We start from the raw sequence: 14,962 nt of genomic DNA on the forward strand, positions 1-14,962 counted from the left end.
TTCTGCCTCCCCAGCCAGGCCCCACTGACGTCAAGCTGAATGGTTCCCTGCTAATGGGGCAGCCTCTATGTGCCCCCGGCCAAGACCACACCTGACCTCAGCCAGCACTAGACCCCCACCCCCGCCCCATCTCCGCCCCGTGCGTGTGTGTGTGTGTGTGTGTGTGTGTGTAGACACACAGGTCTGCTCCAGGTGCCTGGGGTGGGGCGGTCAGACCTGCTTGCCTGGGAGAAGTCGCCTCATTCTTCCTCCCTCCTCTGCCAGCTGTTCCCTCCCACCCCTGCCCTCAGGCCAGGGCCCTCTCTGTGCTCTGCTGGGCTCAGGTGGGTATGGAAGGGCCACTGTCCTTCCTCAGAAGCTCAACTCCAGGACAGCACAGATTTGTCCATGGGCCGTCTAGAGCCCAGCACAGGGCCTGGGACACGGCAAGTGCTTCCTGAATACAGCTGAAAAGACTGGGTGTGTTTGAGTGTGTTTGCACATGTGTGTGCAAAGGGGTGTGTGTCTGTGTCTGCGTGTACAGGGGTTGAAGGGTGTTAACTTCTCACACACCAGGAGACTTCAAACAGCAGAAATTTCTGCTCTCCGATTTGGGAGACCAGGAGTCTGAAATCAAGGTCGAGGCGGGGCCACACCCTCCCGGACGGTTCCCAGGGAGGATCCTTCCTGCTTCTCCTGGCTTCGCGGGCTTCTGGGCGGCTGGCAGTCGAGAGTGCCACAGTCCCTGGGCCCCCAGAGGCCTTGCCCGGGTCCCCGCCCCCGCCTTCAGGCAGCTGTCTGCTTGGCAACTCTGCCCTCACCCTTCCCATACAACCTCATCTTAACGAATTCCACCTCACGAGGCCCTCTGTCCAGATGCCACATTCACAGGATCCAAGGGTTGGGTCCCGGGGACCGCGATTCAATCCACAGCAGTGAAGAAGGTCCACACCGCAGGCTGGGTGTTTAGCCATGTTCACCCTCCCGTGCGGACCTGCGGGGGTTGCCACTCACACGGACCTCGGGGAACAGACACGAACGAAGCCCTGCCCTTGGCCCGTCTTCCCAGGGGCAGCCAAGATCAGGTCCTGGGGTCCTGATCCTGGAGCCTGGCTGGTGGGGGAGGGGGCAGGCTTGTCCCCAGCTCTGGGCGCTGTTCAGACAAGCAGCCTCACCCGCACACAGCCTGCACAGCTGCTTCCTCCGCCGGTGCCGTGCTGTAGATGGGAAGAAGGGGCGGTGGGGCTGGCCCCTACCTCTGGGATCTTTCCCGCAGAGGCCCGCCCTAGGCACTAGTGACATAGGGGCTGGTCACTCTCTGTGGGGGCCATCCTGGACACTGTGGCCCCCACCCACCTGATGCACCAGCACCCCCAGTGATGACAACCACAAATGTCCCCGGGCCTCACCAGGTGTTCCTGTTGGGGGGGGGCAGGCTCACACCCCCCAAGGGACCCCCTGCTTCTGCCCACCCAGTGAGCAGAGTCCTGTAACCCCCTGCCCTGTGGGACAGCAGATGGGGACCACGAGGGGAGCACACCCTTCTGTGAAAGCTGGCGGGGGTGGGGATCGCAGTGTGCACAGGGCCTGTCCCCACGGGAGGGGCTGTGTGTGATGGGCACATGGGCACGGGCTTCTGTGCACAGCTCGAGGAGCGCACATGTGTGTGTCTGTTGCTGATAGCGGGGTGCCCAGTTAGTCCACACACATCCCCTGAGCAGGTCAGGGCCGACCCCCACCCCCAACCGAGGGTTCTGAGACCCCAGGTCTGAGCCCCAGGTCTGACCCTGGGACAGGGGCCTGTGAGTGCCTGACTTGCGCTGAACAAGGAGAGGCAGCCAGGCCCACCCCAGCCTGGCCTGCTCTAGGGGTGATGGGGGCTGCCAGTGGGAATGGGGAAGTGGAGGGACCTCTGGGCCCAGCCTGCAAGCCCTGTCCTGCTGTGGGCCAGCCGCAGACCCAGCCAGCCAGTCTTCCTCCTCCAGGAAGGCCCTGTTCCTAGGCCAAGCTCCCAGAAGTGCTGGGTGCCCAGGGGCCAGGGAGGGAAAGGGGGCCCGGGGTATCTGCCGGCTACCCTGCCCACCTCTCCTTGGACCCCAGGTTCCTCTGACCTGCCCTGGGGGGTGGGAGGTGGTCTGCCAGGCACGTGAGGCTGGAAGACCAGGTCTGGGCCCCGCCCCCACACCTGCCCAGCTCCTGGTGGTCATCAGTGGCACGCAGGGAAGAGAGAGCCAGTGCGCAGGGCAGGTAGGGTCCAGGGCTCCCCCAGACCCCTGAGGAGACACCGGGCGGGTCCTGACTTCTCCCCCTTAGGGCCCCTGCTTCCCCCTGCCTCCTTTGAGCCAGGAGGCACGCTGGCTGTGATGGGCGGTGTCCCTTCTGGCAGGCCCCTCGCCCCTCCCTGGCCTGGCTAAGCAGCCAGAGCCCTGGGGTGCGGGGGGCTTGGGTGTGCAGTGTTGACTTCCTGGGCAGTGTCTGGGGGAATCCAGGAAGCTCAGGCCTCCACGACCCAGCAGACAGAGCTCCCAGATTGAGCCAAGACCCAGTTACATTTGAAATCTCAGATAAACATTTTTTTATTTTTCAGTGAAGGCATAAGTATATCCCAAACAGCTAAACAGTTATTCATTGTTTACGCGAAATTGGAATGGCACCTGGTGTCCTGTATTTTACCTGACAGCCCTGTGGGAGGCAATGGCTAAGACCTTTCTTCCCCAACACTAAAAACAAGGTCCCAGTTTGATGTGCGTGCGAGTATGGCCAGATTTGGGCGTGCACGTGTGTCTGTGCACGTTTGGAGAAGCACGGAGCCTGGATCTGTGCAGGGCAGAGCCTGTGCACACGTGGGAGCTGAGTGGCGGTGTGTGCACACACAGGAGAGCGCACCGGGGGCCTGTGCGTGGGGCTGGGGGCCGAGCAGACGGTGCATAGACAGTGCTGGGACCACTGCAGTACCCTCACAAGCCAGTACCTTTGGGAGAAGGGCTGGGCCTCTCCCTCATTTGCTCAGAGCCAGGCCCCTGACTCACAGAGGGACCCAGGGCTGCCCTAAAGCCCTGAGCTGGTGTGGGAGGACCGGGGTCGCAGTGTGGCTTCTAAGGAGGATCCCGGTGTTGGGGTAAGGACTGGCATTTGGAGTAAGGGTGGCTGTGGGCATAGGGACAAGTGGTGCCCCACCTGGTCTGTACCCTCCCCACATATTCCCTCCTGTCTGGCCCTCCATGGACAGGAACCCCCAAGCTCCAGGAGCACCCCAGACCCAGTGGGGGGTCACGAGCTGGGGCTTCTGGCTGTGGGGCCATGCAGCAGGGACGTCTGATGCAAGTGGCTGTAAGTGTCCCTTCCTGCTGACTGACTCACAGCCCGCTCCATTCCGGTGGCTCAGCAGTCCTGGGGATGGAGCCAGGGTGGCTGTCCTCCATGGGGGTGGGGGAGGGAGGGAGAAGAGAAAGCAGGAGTGGGTGTGGCCAGGAGTCCTGGGCTGCCCCGCCTGCTTGGCTGTGGGTGCCTCAGCTGCCATGGGGCGTGCGCGTGTCCTGCCTCCCATGGATCGGTCACTGGAAGTCCCCAAGGTGGGGGCAGGGGTGAGGCTGGGGGCAGGCAGGGCCGGCCCAGCATCTGGCCAAGGGCCACCACTCTGCCCCAGTGTTGGAGGATGGGGCCCTTGGCCTGTGATCTTTTTTTTTTGAAGTTTTTTTTTTTTTTTTTAACTTACTGGTCAGAGACAGAGAGCACAGGCAGGCAAAGTGGCAGGCAGAGGCAGAGGGAGAAGCAGGCTCCCTGCGGAGCAAGGAGTCCGATGCGGAACTCAATCCCAAGACGCCGGGATCCTGACCTGAGCCGAGGGCAGCCACTTAACCGACTGAGCCACCCAGGCCTCCCTGGCCTGTGATCTTGTTTCCTCTCTGCCCCGTCCTCCAAGGCAGTGGACACGCCGGTGGCTCCTGGAAAGCCAGATCTCCCACTACCAGCTGACCTGCCCAACAATAACCTGGGGCGTCATGTACAAGAGCCCCCAGTTTTGGGAGGGGCCGGGGCTTTCAGGCATGTGTGCAGGTCCTGGGAGGGACACGGTCATGGGAGCACAAAGAGGACAGGTGATGGAGTAGGCAGGGAAAAGGGGGCAGACGTGGGGGGAAGCCCAATGCCGGCAGGCCACAGCGCTCAGGTCTCCTAGCCCAGGGTCTTGCCCAGAGTGGGCTCCAGGCTGCAGAAAGTTCAGGCCTGCCCTGGGGTCAGCGGACACCCTGTCCTCATGCCTGTCATTATGAAATCTAGTGACAGAAGGAACTTGCAAATGAGATTAAGGACCCCGAGGTCGGGATTCCTGGGGGCCCTGCGTCCTCCTGAGGTTCTCAGGGGAGGGAGGCGGTGGGTGGGCGTCCCAGAGATGGGCAGACCCACACTGCTGGTGGGGAGGATGGAGCCCAGCCCTGCCCACGCTAGGGTTTTATTTTTCCTGCATTTCTTTTTTAAGGTTTTATTTATTTGTTTGACAGAGATCACAAGTAGGCAGGGGGAGGGGACGAGGGTCCCTGTGAGCAAAGAGCCCAATGCGGGGCTCCATCCCAGGACCCTGAGACCATGACTCGAGCCCCCAGGCGCCCCGCACGCCAGGGCTTTAGCCTGCGCGTCCTGTGTGGGATTCCCGACCTCGGCAAGGGTCACAGACTCGACTTCCGACATCTGAAGGCCCCGAATCTGCTGATGCCCACAGCGGCCGCGGGGCTCTCCCAGGCACGGACGCCTCGCCGGCCACTCTGGGCCCAGCCGGGGGAGGCAGGTGCAGCCGGGCGCAGGGCGCAGGGCCGCGGGCACCAAGTGCGGCAGCGGCCGCGGCGGGGGCCCCCGGACGCCGGAGCGGGGGCCCCTCCCCCAGGGCGGGATCAGGTCGCGCGGCCGAACGCTCCGGCGGACCCGCCGCCTCCGAGCGCCCCCGCCCTCGGCAGCCGCACGCCCGCGGCGCTCAGCCCGTTCCCACGCCGCCCCCGCGGCCCCTCCTCCTCGACCGCACGGCGGGGCCTCGCCCGGGGCTGGCGGGCGACGAGCGCGCCGGCGGAGGGCAGAGGGGACGCCGGGGTCCCGGGCCCGCGCCCTGGGGACTCGCGGCCGCCGCGCCTGCGCCCTGGACCCGGCGCCGGGCCCCGAGGCCCCCCGGCGAGAGCGGTTGCCGGGCAACGCATTTGCGTCACCGAACCTGGCGCGGCGCCCGGCTCGCGAGCTGTGGACGAGGAGGCCCCGGAGCTGGGCCAATAGGATTGCAGGGACTGAGCGCGAGGGGCGTGGCGAGGCGCAGAGTCCAGCCAATGGGATTGTTGGCCTCAGGGCCAAGCAAGGAGGGCCGCGCCCCTTGTAAACCGACCGCGCTCCTCCCTCGGCGCCCGAGGTCAGGACCCGGGGTGCGGCCGGCCACCCCGGGGCTCGTTCGTGACGCGGCGCGCGAGGGGCGATCCGCAGCCCGCCGCTTCCCTGCAGGGGAACCCTGCATTTATGCGGCGCCACGGTGTGCACTGAGCCGTCAGACCGCGGGGGGGCAGGACCGCCCGGGCCTGGGCCCCGCGCCCGCCGCGCTCACCCCGGGCCGGGAGACGGCCTTTGCCAGGACTCCGCCACCTGCAGGTCAGGGCCCAGTGCTCGGGCCCCAGCGGGAAGCAGAGGGTCCCTGCGGGCTCTGACGGCCGGAGCCCGCGGCCACCGTGTTCCTCCACCCGCCCTGCCCCCCGCCAACGGAAGCACAAACCAGGGGCAAGAAGGGGCGCTGGCCGACCAGGGGCGCAGGCAGCAGCAGAAGCGACCCCCAGCTCCTCACCGCGTCCCGCGATCTGAGCCTGCAGTGCAGCCCGCGGTGGCCCGCAAGGACGGGAGGGATCTGAGGCCAGCGCCCCTGCCCGGCTGCCCTAAAGAATAGGACTGGCGTCAGAGGGGCGGCAGGACCCAGAGATTTGGGGGAGGAGGGGACACCGAGCAGGGCAGGGGCCCCTGGCCATGTCAGACTTTGGCCTGTGGACGCAGCTTCCCCCAGTGTCCTTCCTTCCTGTCCCTCCATCCCCCACCCCAGCCTCCTTGGACTGCGCTCGCTAGACTGTCCTGCTGCGGTCCTGTTCCCTGGCCTCCAGGACGCTGGCTTGAGGGGAAAATGGGTGGGGGCACCTGGAAACCCTCAGTTCAAGTTCTGCAACTCGTTCAAAATGACGTAAAATGGAAAGAAGCCCACCAGGGCGCCTGGGTGGCTCGGTGGGTTTCGGCTCAGGCTGTGGCCCTGGGGCCTTGGGGTCGAGCCCTGCATTGGGGTTCCTGTTGATCAGAATCGGCTTCTCCCTCTGCCTCGGCTGCTCCCCCTGGTCGTGCTCTCCCTCTGTGAAATACATGAAATCTCTTTAAAAAAATTACTAAATGGAAAGGCACACCACTATTAAGGTATTGAAGACCTATTTTTGTACTGGAGAGAGCGTGCAGGGAAGGGGCGACAGCCGAGGGAGAGAGAATCTCAAGCAGACACTGCACTGTCCTTGAAGCCCAATGTGGGGCTCTGTCTCACCACCCCGAGATCACAACCTGAGCCCAGAGTCAGCCGCCCTTGCGGCCACGCCACCCAGACACCCCTGTTGTTAAGAATTTCTAAATATTGTTGTCCATGCCCCTTGCTGACCGGTAAAAGATGACCCGGTGAGTGCAGCTGGACGTGTCCCTGAGGTTCCGTCCACCGGTTCTAGAAGCTGTCCCTGCTTCTGGGCCGGCTGTGGCTGGGGAGTGCTGTGGGGCACCTGGCCCACCAAGGCCCTCCTGCTCCGCTGGTCATGGTCTCCATGCTCCCCCAGGGTCCCCAGCCCGGGGGGAGCTCCTCCACCTGCCCAGGATTCGGAAGGGCCCGTGGAGGTGCCCCTACAGCGGGCTCGCTGTCCCCTGGGGTCCAGCCTGCATGCTGAGGATCGTGAAAGTGGAGGTAGGGGCAGGACCTCTGGGAGCTGGCCAAGCCCGGAAAATGATTCTTTGCTGGAGCGTCCAGAAACCAGAGGCCCTGTCTGCAGCTGGAGACCTGAGTGGGATTTCGAACCCCAGTACATGTGCAGCCCCAGCAAAACACGAGGCCCTCAGCCCAGGCTGACCCCGAGGGATGAGGCTTGCCCGGCCGTCCGCAGCCGCTGGGACCTCCAGGCCCCCCGTCAGAATGCTTGTTCTTGCCTTGGCCTGGCTGCCGGCGGGTGGTCCCGGCTGATCCCGGAGCTGAGCTGGATCTGCTCCCGCGAGGGCAGGAAAAGGCCAGCGGGTCCCACAGAGTACAGGGACCCAGGGCCGGGGCTGCCCCTGGTGCCGCGAGAGACCGGGGCCTTGCTGGGGGCACCCAGCCATGCCATCCCTCACGGAGGCCGGGACTGGGGCCCGGGGCCTGGTGAGGGGGAGAACCAGCAGTGTGGTAAGTTGGCCCTGGGGGTCCATGGGCGGGGGGACAGGGACCTGACCTTCTCCGTGTCCCTGTAAAGTGCGAGAACAGGCCGCATATCACCAGTGTGAGATTCAGGCCAACCCAGCGGCTGCTGGGAGCTCGGACAGACCCGGGGCCGGCAGCAAATGCGGGGGGAGGGGGCCCGCCTCCCCCAGGGTCTGCTCAGGACAGAAAGAGCTGTTGCCCCGGGGACCTTCCTGGGAGCCGGATTCCCATGCAGGGACGGGGGGCCCTGAGCAGGGGCAACATAGCCGAGCAGCTGCGTTTGTTTTTCACCCGCTGTCTTTGGTTTGGAAAGAAGTGCCCATGGCTCCAGAAATATCTAGGAACGCACCCCCACCCCCAACCGGGTGGTGACCGGCAGGGGCAGCAGAGGTCAGCAGACTGTAAACAGTGGCTTCAAAACAGCAGACCGCACAGAACTCTGCCCGTGGCTCCGGACGGCACAGGTGGCGGCAGCCCCGAACTCTGACAGTCACAGGCACATAGCGTGTCCCCCACGCACGGGAACGACCCCGGCCGCGGACCGGAGCGGGGCCCCCACACGCCGCTCCGGGAACGGACCCCGAGCCCACGAAGCCCAGGGAGGGAACCAGACACAGGAGGCCCCACGGGGTGTGAGTCCACGTGGGCCACACGTCCCGACCAGGCTCCTCCACAGACGGGAAGGGAGCTCGCGGGGGGCCGGGGGCTGGGAGGTGACAGCTGATGGGGACAGGGTTGCTTTTAGGATGGTGAGAATGTTCGGGAACTGGACAGATGATTGCACAATTTTGCCAGTGGACAGTTCCCTTTGGAGGGGGGCCGTGGGGCCACGCGGCCGTGTCTCAGCAATGATGTCGAGCAACCACGGAAGCCTGCCCGTTCGGGTTCGGCCGCTGCGCAGGACCCGCCACGGAAGCCCGCAGTGCTGCGGGCGCCGGGAGCCGCCGGCCTCAGAGGCGTGGAAGCAGGTGCCTCCGGGCCCAGCCCCTGCAGACCCCGGGTTAGGGTTAGGGTTAGGGTTAGGGCGGCTGAGCGGGGATGGCCAGGCGCCGAGGGACGCGGCTCCGCACACCCGCCCCGCCCTGGACCGAGCAGCCCCGCCGCGGCCTGAAGACACGCTCGTGGGCAGCCGTCGTGTGGCCCGGCCGGCCCCGCGGCTCTTCCCCAAGCCCGGCGGCGGGTTCCCGCGCCACGGTCGCGCGACGTCTGGCCATTCGCTTCGGGTGTCACTGCTGCAGGCTGGCCCTGACCGTGGTTCTCTGGTTATTTCATTTATTTACTTGAGAAAGAGCGAGCACGAGCAGGGGGAGGGGCAGAGGGCGAAGCAGCCCCCCCCACCCCCCGCCGAGCAGGGAGCCCGATGGGGGGCTCGACCCTGCGACCCCGGGACCATGACCCGAGCCGGAGGCAGACCCTCAAGGACGGAGCCCCCCCAGTGCTCCTGCTCTTGTGTTTTAAGGTCACTGACAAGGAGTGAGTCTGAGAAACCCTGGGTCCCCACTCTCGACCCCATTAGAAGCAGAACCCCAGGCCCTGTGGTGTGTCACCTCCGTGTGTGGCCGCAGCTGTGCCGTGGGATTCCCAGGTCCCGAGAGGAGGACGTGTTACAGACTTTCCCGGAGGTTATTGCTGAAGACTGTCTTGTAATCCTAACAGGAACCGTAAGGACCGGTCTAGCGGCGACGCTGGTCACGAAGGCGTTGGAACCCGCATGTCAGCGAGCCTTGTGGCAGAGGCAACAGCATGTCGGCTTTTGGTATTGTTTCACGGCTTTTTTTGGAGTTTGATGTAATAAAATTAAAAAGCGCAAACCGACGTTCACAAACGCTTTTATGGTCACCTAGCAAAACAGACTGGCGGCTGTCAGCTACGAAGCCGAAAAATTTGCCAGTGAGTAAACTTTCATAAATAACACGTATGTAAAATATTATTTTAATTATATTGAATTAGTACGTTAACTTATAAAGGAATTACATGACGTCAGTTAATAAGTTAATTGTGCTTTTATAGTTTCTATCTTTATATATCAATATGCCAGGATATTAGTCCTTTCTGTCGCCTGCAAGAAAATTAACTTCACGTGCTTCTCAAACCATTTTGTTACGTTTCCTTAGCTTTCTAATTCATTTACTGTACTTCAGTACATTAAGTTATTTCCTCTATGGATATTTGAATCAGAAAACCCGGGGGCGCCTGGGTGGCTCGGTGGGTTGAGCGTCTGCCTTCGGCTCTGGTCAGGGTCCCAGAGTCGGGGGGCCGAGCCCCACATCGGGCTCCCTGCTCAGCAGAGTCTGCTTTCCCTGCCCCTCCTGTTTGTGTGCTCTATCAAATAAATCAATAAAATCTTCAAAAGAAAGAAAAAGAAAGAAAACCCGACCCAGAGAAGCACACCGTGGGCCTTGGAGTGGCACAGGCTCCAACTGTGTGCGTCCGTTTATAAGCGGAGTTTTTAAGTACAGCACAGTTAATGTATTTGCTCTTCCTTGCGATGTTTATTATTTTTTAAAGATTTTATTTATTTGTTTGACAGACAGAGATCACAAGCAGGCAGAGACAGGCGGAGAGAGAGAGGAGGAAGCAGGCTCCGCACCAAGCAAAGAGCCCGATGCGGGGCTTGATCCTAGGACCCTGGGATCATGACCTGAGCCAAAGGCAGAGGCTTAACCCACTGAGCCACCCAGTGGCTCATAAAAATCATATGATTTTTATGATAAAAATCATAAAAAATAAACACTCACCCTCAGGGTGCCTGATTGGCTCCGTCAGCTGAGCGTCCGACTCTGGATTTCGGCTCAGGTCGTGATCTGGGTGGTGGGTTCGCGGCCTGTGTCTGGCTCCAGCGCCGGGAGGGGAGTCTGCCTGAGCTTTTCCCGCTCCTTCTGCCCCTCCCCCCGCTTGCACATGTGCACGCGCACTCTCTAAATAAATGTTTCATAAAATAAAACATTCATCCTTGCTGTTTTCTGAATTTTCGATCTTTCGCCGATGCTGTTTTCCCTGTTTGTCTCTAGTTGGTCTGCAAGGATTACGTTTCACTAGTGATTCACTGTGTGCGCGTACACATATATAAACGTACGCGCTCGCGTATATATATAGAACCATATCGAACTTAATTTTGCCAGTATGATCAGCTATGACATGGTATCTATAGATTCTGCCCTTAAAAAATGAATATGGGGGTGCCTGGGTGGCTCAGTGGGTTGAGCGTCTGCCTTCAGCTCAGGTCATGACCCCGGGTCCTGGGATCGAGCCCCGCGTTGGGCTCCCTGCTCTGTAGGGAGTCTGCGTCTCCCTCTCCCTCTGTCCCTGCCCCTGTCTGTGCTCTGTCTCTCTCTCTCTCTCTCTGAAATAAATGAGTAAAATCTTTTTAAAAAAGACTATATTCGGGGCATCTGACTGGTTCAGTTGGTGGAGTGTGTAACTCTTAATTTTGGGGTTGCAAGTTCAAGTTCCATGCTGAGTATGGAAATGACATAAAAATGAATCTTTAAAAAATTCCTTTTTTGAAAAGATTTTATGTATTTATTTCAGAGAGAGAAAGAGGGAGAGTGTGAGCGAGCACAAGCATGAGGGGGAAGGTCGGAGGGGGAAGCGGACCCTGGCTGAGCAGGGAGCCTGACGTGGGACTCGATCCCAGGACCCTGGGATCATGACCTGAGCCCCAGGCCAATGTTTAACCAACAGAGCCACCCAGGAGCCCCTTACAAAATTTCTTAAAAACAATGAATACATTCCATTAACATCTTCGGCAAGTGTGAATCTCTGTCTAGAAAACACAAGAGAATCAACTTAAAATTCAGAAAAGAAGCCAGTTACTAAACCAACTAGAAAATCAAGAGACTTCCGATTATCTCAGACACAATCATTTATAAAGTACAGTGGGAAAAAAAAAGACATCTTGGAAGAACACCTCACGTGTAGTAATAACCCCAAATAACTAAGAATTAACTTAAAAGAAATGTGCAGATATGAAATATCCAGATTAAGACGAAAAGTGGGGGCGCCTGGGTGGCTCAGTGGGTTAAAGCCTCTGCTTTCGGCTCAGGTCATGGTCTCAGGGTCCTGGGATCGAGCCCCACAACGGGCTCTCTGCTCAGCAGGGAGCCTGCTTCCTCCTCTCTCTGTCTGTCTCTCTGCCTACCTGTGATCTCTGTCTGCCAAATAAATAAATAAATCTTAAAAAAAAAAAAAAAAGACGAAAAGTGGATTTGTGGCTGCCAGGGGCTGGGGGTGGGATGGGGAGTCACAGCTAACGGAGGCGGGTCTCTTTTTTTAAGGGTGATGGAATGTTCTCGAATTTGATGGTGATGGCCAATTTTTACGGCATGTCACATATATCCATTTAATTTATTGTTTAAAGATTTCATTTATTTGACAGAGAGAGACACAGCGCGAGAGGGAACACAAGCAGGGGCGAGTGGGAGAGGGAGAAGCAGGCTTCCTGCCGAGCAGAGCGCGCCGACCTGGGACTCGATCCTAGGACCCCGGGGCCATGACCCGAGCCGGAGGCAGACACCCAAGGACTGACCGACTGACCGGCCGCCCCACCTATATCCATTTAAAAAAATCACAGGAAGACAAAAGAAAGGGAAACGCAGTGAGCAGAGCCGCCAGGTGCTGGGAATGACGCAGGGACGTTGTGGCCGGGGTAAAGGGAGAGGTGTGCGGGCCACAGGGACTGACTGACCTTCCAGAAGGAAACTGGGCACCCACACTGTTTTGCAAATTTACTATTTTTACCAAAATCACAGAAGCAGTTTTGGGGGAACTTTATGTAATTCTGGAGTCCGTCTGGACTATGTGCGTAGAATGATCTAGAAAATACTAAAAAGCCAGCGTGGTGAGGAACCGGTACTGCCAGACGCTGTAATTCCTCTAGTTTATACGTCGAACCCAGAGGCAGGGGAGCCGGAGCGGGAGGAGTGAACCGCTGGGAAATGCAGAAACAGCAGCACTTGTGAGCTGCGGGGAAGGGTCACACTGGGCTGGGTCAGGGGCTTCCTTGTTATTTAAAAAACGTTTTATAATATATAAATATTTAATATATAAAATATATAAATATATATTTAAAAAAATATTTAAAATATAAACATTTCTGGGGCGCCTGAGGCGGGCCAGTCGGTGGAGTGTCCGACTCTTGGTTTCGGCTGGGGTCATGATCTCAGGGTCGTGGGGTCCAGCCCACAGCGGGCCGAGCACTCGGTGTGCTCACCGTCTCTCTTCCTTTCCTTCGGCCTCTCCCCTGCTCGTGCTCGGTTTCTCTCTCTGTGTCAGATAAATGGGTTGGGGCGCCTGGGGGGCTCCGTGGGTTAAGCTTCTGCCTTCGGCTCAGGTCAGGGTCTCAGGGTCCTGGGATCGAGTCCCGCATCGGGCTCTCTGCTCAGCGGGGAGCCTGCTTCCTCCTCTCTCTCTCTCTGCCTGCCTCTCTGCCTGCTTGTGACCTCTGTCTGTCCAATAAATAAGTAGAATCTTTACAAAAAAAAAAAAAAGGTATACTAGAGCCCAGGAGAAACTGTGTGACATGTGACAAGTTATATATAAAGTTTTTTATAAATGACTATATTAAAAGTATGTAACGAGTGTTTTGGAAATCAGTAAGACAAGGACACCTCCCAGTGGGAACGCGGACAAAGGCCGTCAAGCGGCAGCAGGAATGGGACGCGCCGCGGAGCGGCTTTCCGGTCCGACGGGAAGGCAGGCGCGCGTGGCTACCATCAGCGCTGGCAGGGGTGCAGGGAGCCGGGCCCACACACCGTGTGGACGGAAGCGGGGACCGCCGCCGCAGCTCACCGGAGCGGCTCACGACCCGACGCCCTCTGACCCGGACACCGACGCCGGCGTTTACCTACATCCAGAGTCGGGGGTATGGGTAAAGATCTGACTAGAGGAGAAGTGACGGTCCCAATCATTACTGCCAACAGCCAGTACTGTGTCCCCCGCTGGGCTCCCATATGGGACAGGCCTGCGGGGAGACGCGTGGGGGGGCTTGTCTGCGGGGCCCTCCCCACCCCGCCTCCCCAGGCTCCCTCTCCGCTCGGCGCTCAAGGCGGGAACAGCACCATCCGTTTTTATGAACCGGGGAGGACCCCAACCATCCCCGCCTTGACCTTGCTTCCGACCAGGAGCGGCGACAAGGTCTAGGGACGCCGCTGACCAGGGCCCACGTGACTGAGAAGCTGAGCGGCTCTCACCGGCCTCGGCGGCTCGTGGCTGCCGTGCTGGCCAGCGTGGGTCTGGGGATAATGCAGCCCCGGGGTGGAAGTTTTCAGGACGGGGGCGCCTGATCTCAGCCGGCCTCAGCAAGCAGCTGCTGAGCTACAAGGGGACAGGGCTGGCCCAGGCACCAGAGGCAGCCTGCTGGGTCCCGTCCGCCGGCAGGACAGACATTCACGCCGCTGAGAGGACAGTGTCCTGTGTGTCGGCCAGGAGGCCGCTCAGCCAGCCGCCTGGTCCCAGCCACACTGCCACTTCCCAGTCCGGCAGATTTCCCGACGCCAGCACTTGAACCCCATCACCTCTCTGGGTGGGACACGTTCTGGGGCGGCTCTCTGGGCACGGAGGGAGGAGGCCCTTGGGAGCCGGCCTCTGATTCTGGCATTCCCAGTAGCCCAGGGCAAGAGATACCGGCCATTCTGTGGGTAAAACTTTTCCTTCTAACGGGGGTCTGAGCCTGCCGAGGCCACGGGTGACAGGTCACCACCAACTTAGGGCTTAAAACCACATGGACTGATTCTCAGAGTTCTGGGCTCGGAAGTCCTAAAACCCCGGCGCAGGCAAGGTTGGTCTCCCCGGGGCCCAGGGAGACCCGGCTCCTGCCCTTTCCTGGCCACGGCCCCACTCCATCCTCCCCGCCAGCAGCGCGGGGTCTGCCTGTCTCTGGGACCCCCGCCCTCTGCCTCCCTCTCGTGAGGACCTGGTGAAGACGCAGGGTTCCCCGGGAACCTACCTCAGGGCCCTGACAAGGTCCCCTCTGCTGCGAGAGGGGACACGTCCCAGCTCCCAGGGGCCCAGGAGGGGACGTGTTTGGGGGACATTACAAATAACAGCTCCCAAATTCTTAGCGGGTTCTGGAAATTGTTGTGGTGTTTTGCACACTCAGCAGTGTCTTGAGGTCTTTCCAAATAGCGTGTGATTGCGGAGATGGGGCGCCCTCTGGGGGTGAACAGCCAGCCCAGCCCCGGGGCTCCGGCCCCATCGGTGCCCATTTTGCCAGAGGCCCCAGGCCGGACCCCCACGAGGGCGCGATCGGACCCCGTTTCCCACATCGAAGAAAGGGCTCCTCGGCTCTGCTCTCCTGATCTCTTTGGCGCAAGGCTCCCCGAGGCCTGGCTCCCTCTTGCGCCCCGCGGAAAGGCAGAGCTAACACCATGTTTAAGGGCAATGAAATGGGCAAGGGTGCAGGTGCCCGCCCCAGGGGCACCCCAGGGGACACTTTGGCGGGTGCGAGCCCTCAGCACGTGGGGACAAGGGCACCCCGGGGACAAAGGTGGTGGCAGGGCCCAAAACCAGGCCCTCGGGCCAGGGAAGCGGAAATGACAGGCAGCAGCCAAGGTG

Source organism: Mustela nivalis (assembly GCF_964662115.1).
Source record: "Mustela nivalis genome assembly, contig: HAP1_SCAFFOLD_1890, whole genome shotgun sequence".
NCBI classification, from domain to species: Eukaryota; Metazoa; Chordata; class Mammalia; order Carnivora; family Mustelidae; genus Mustela; species Mustela nivalis.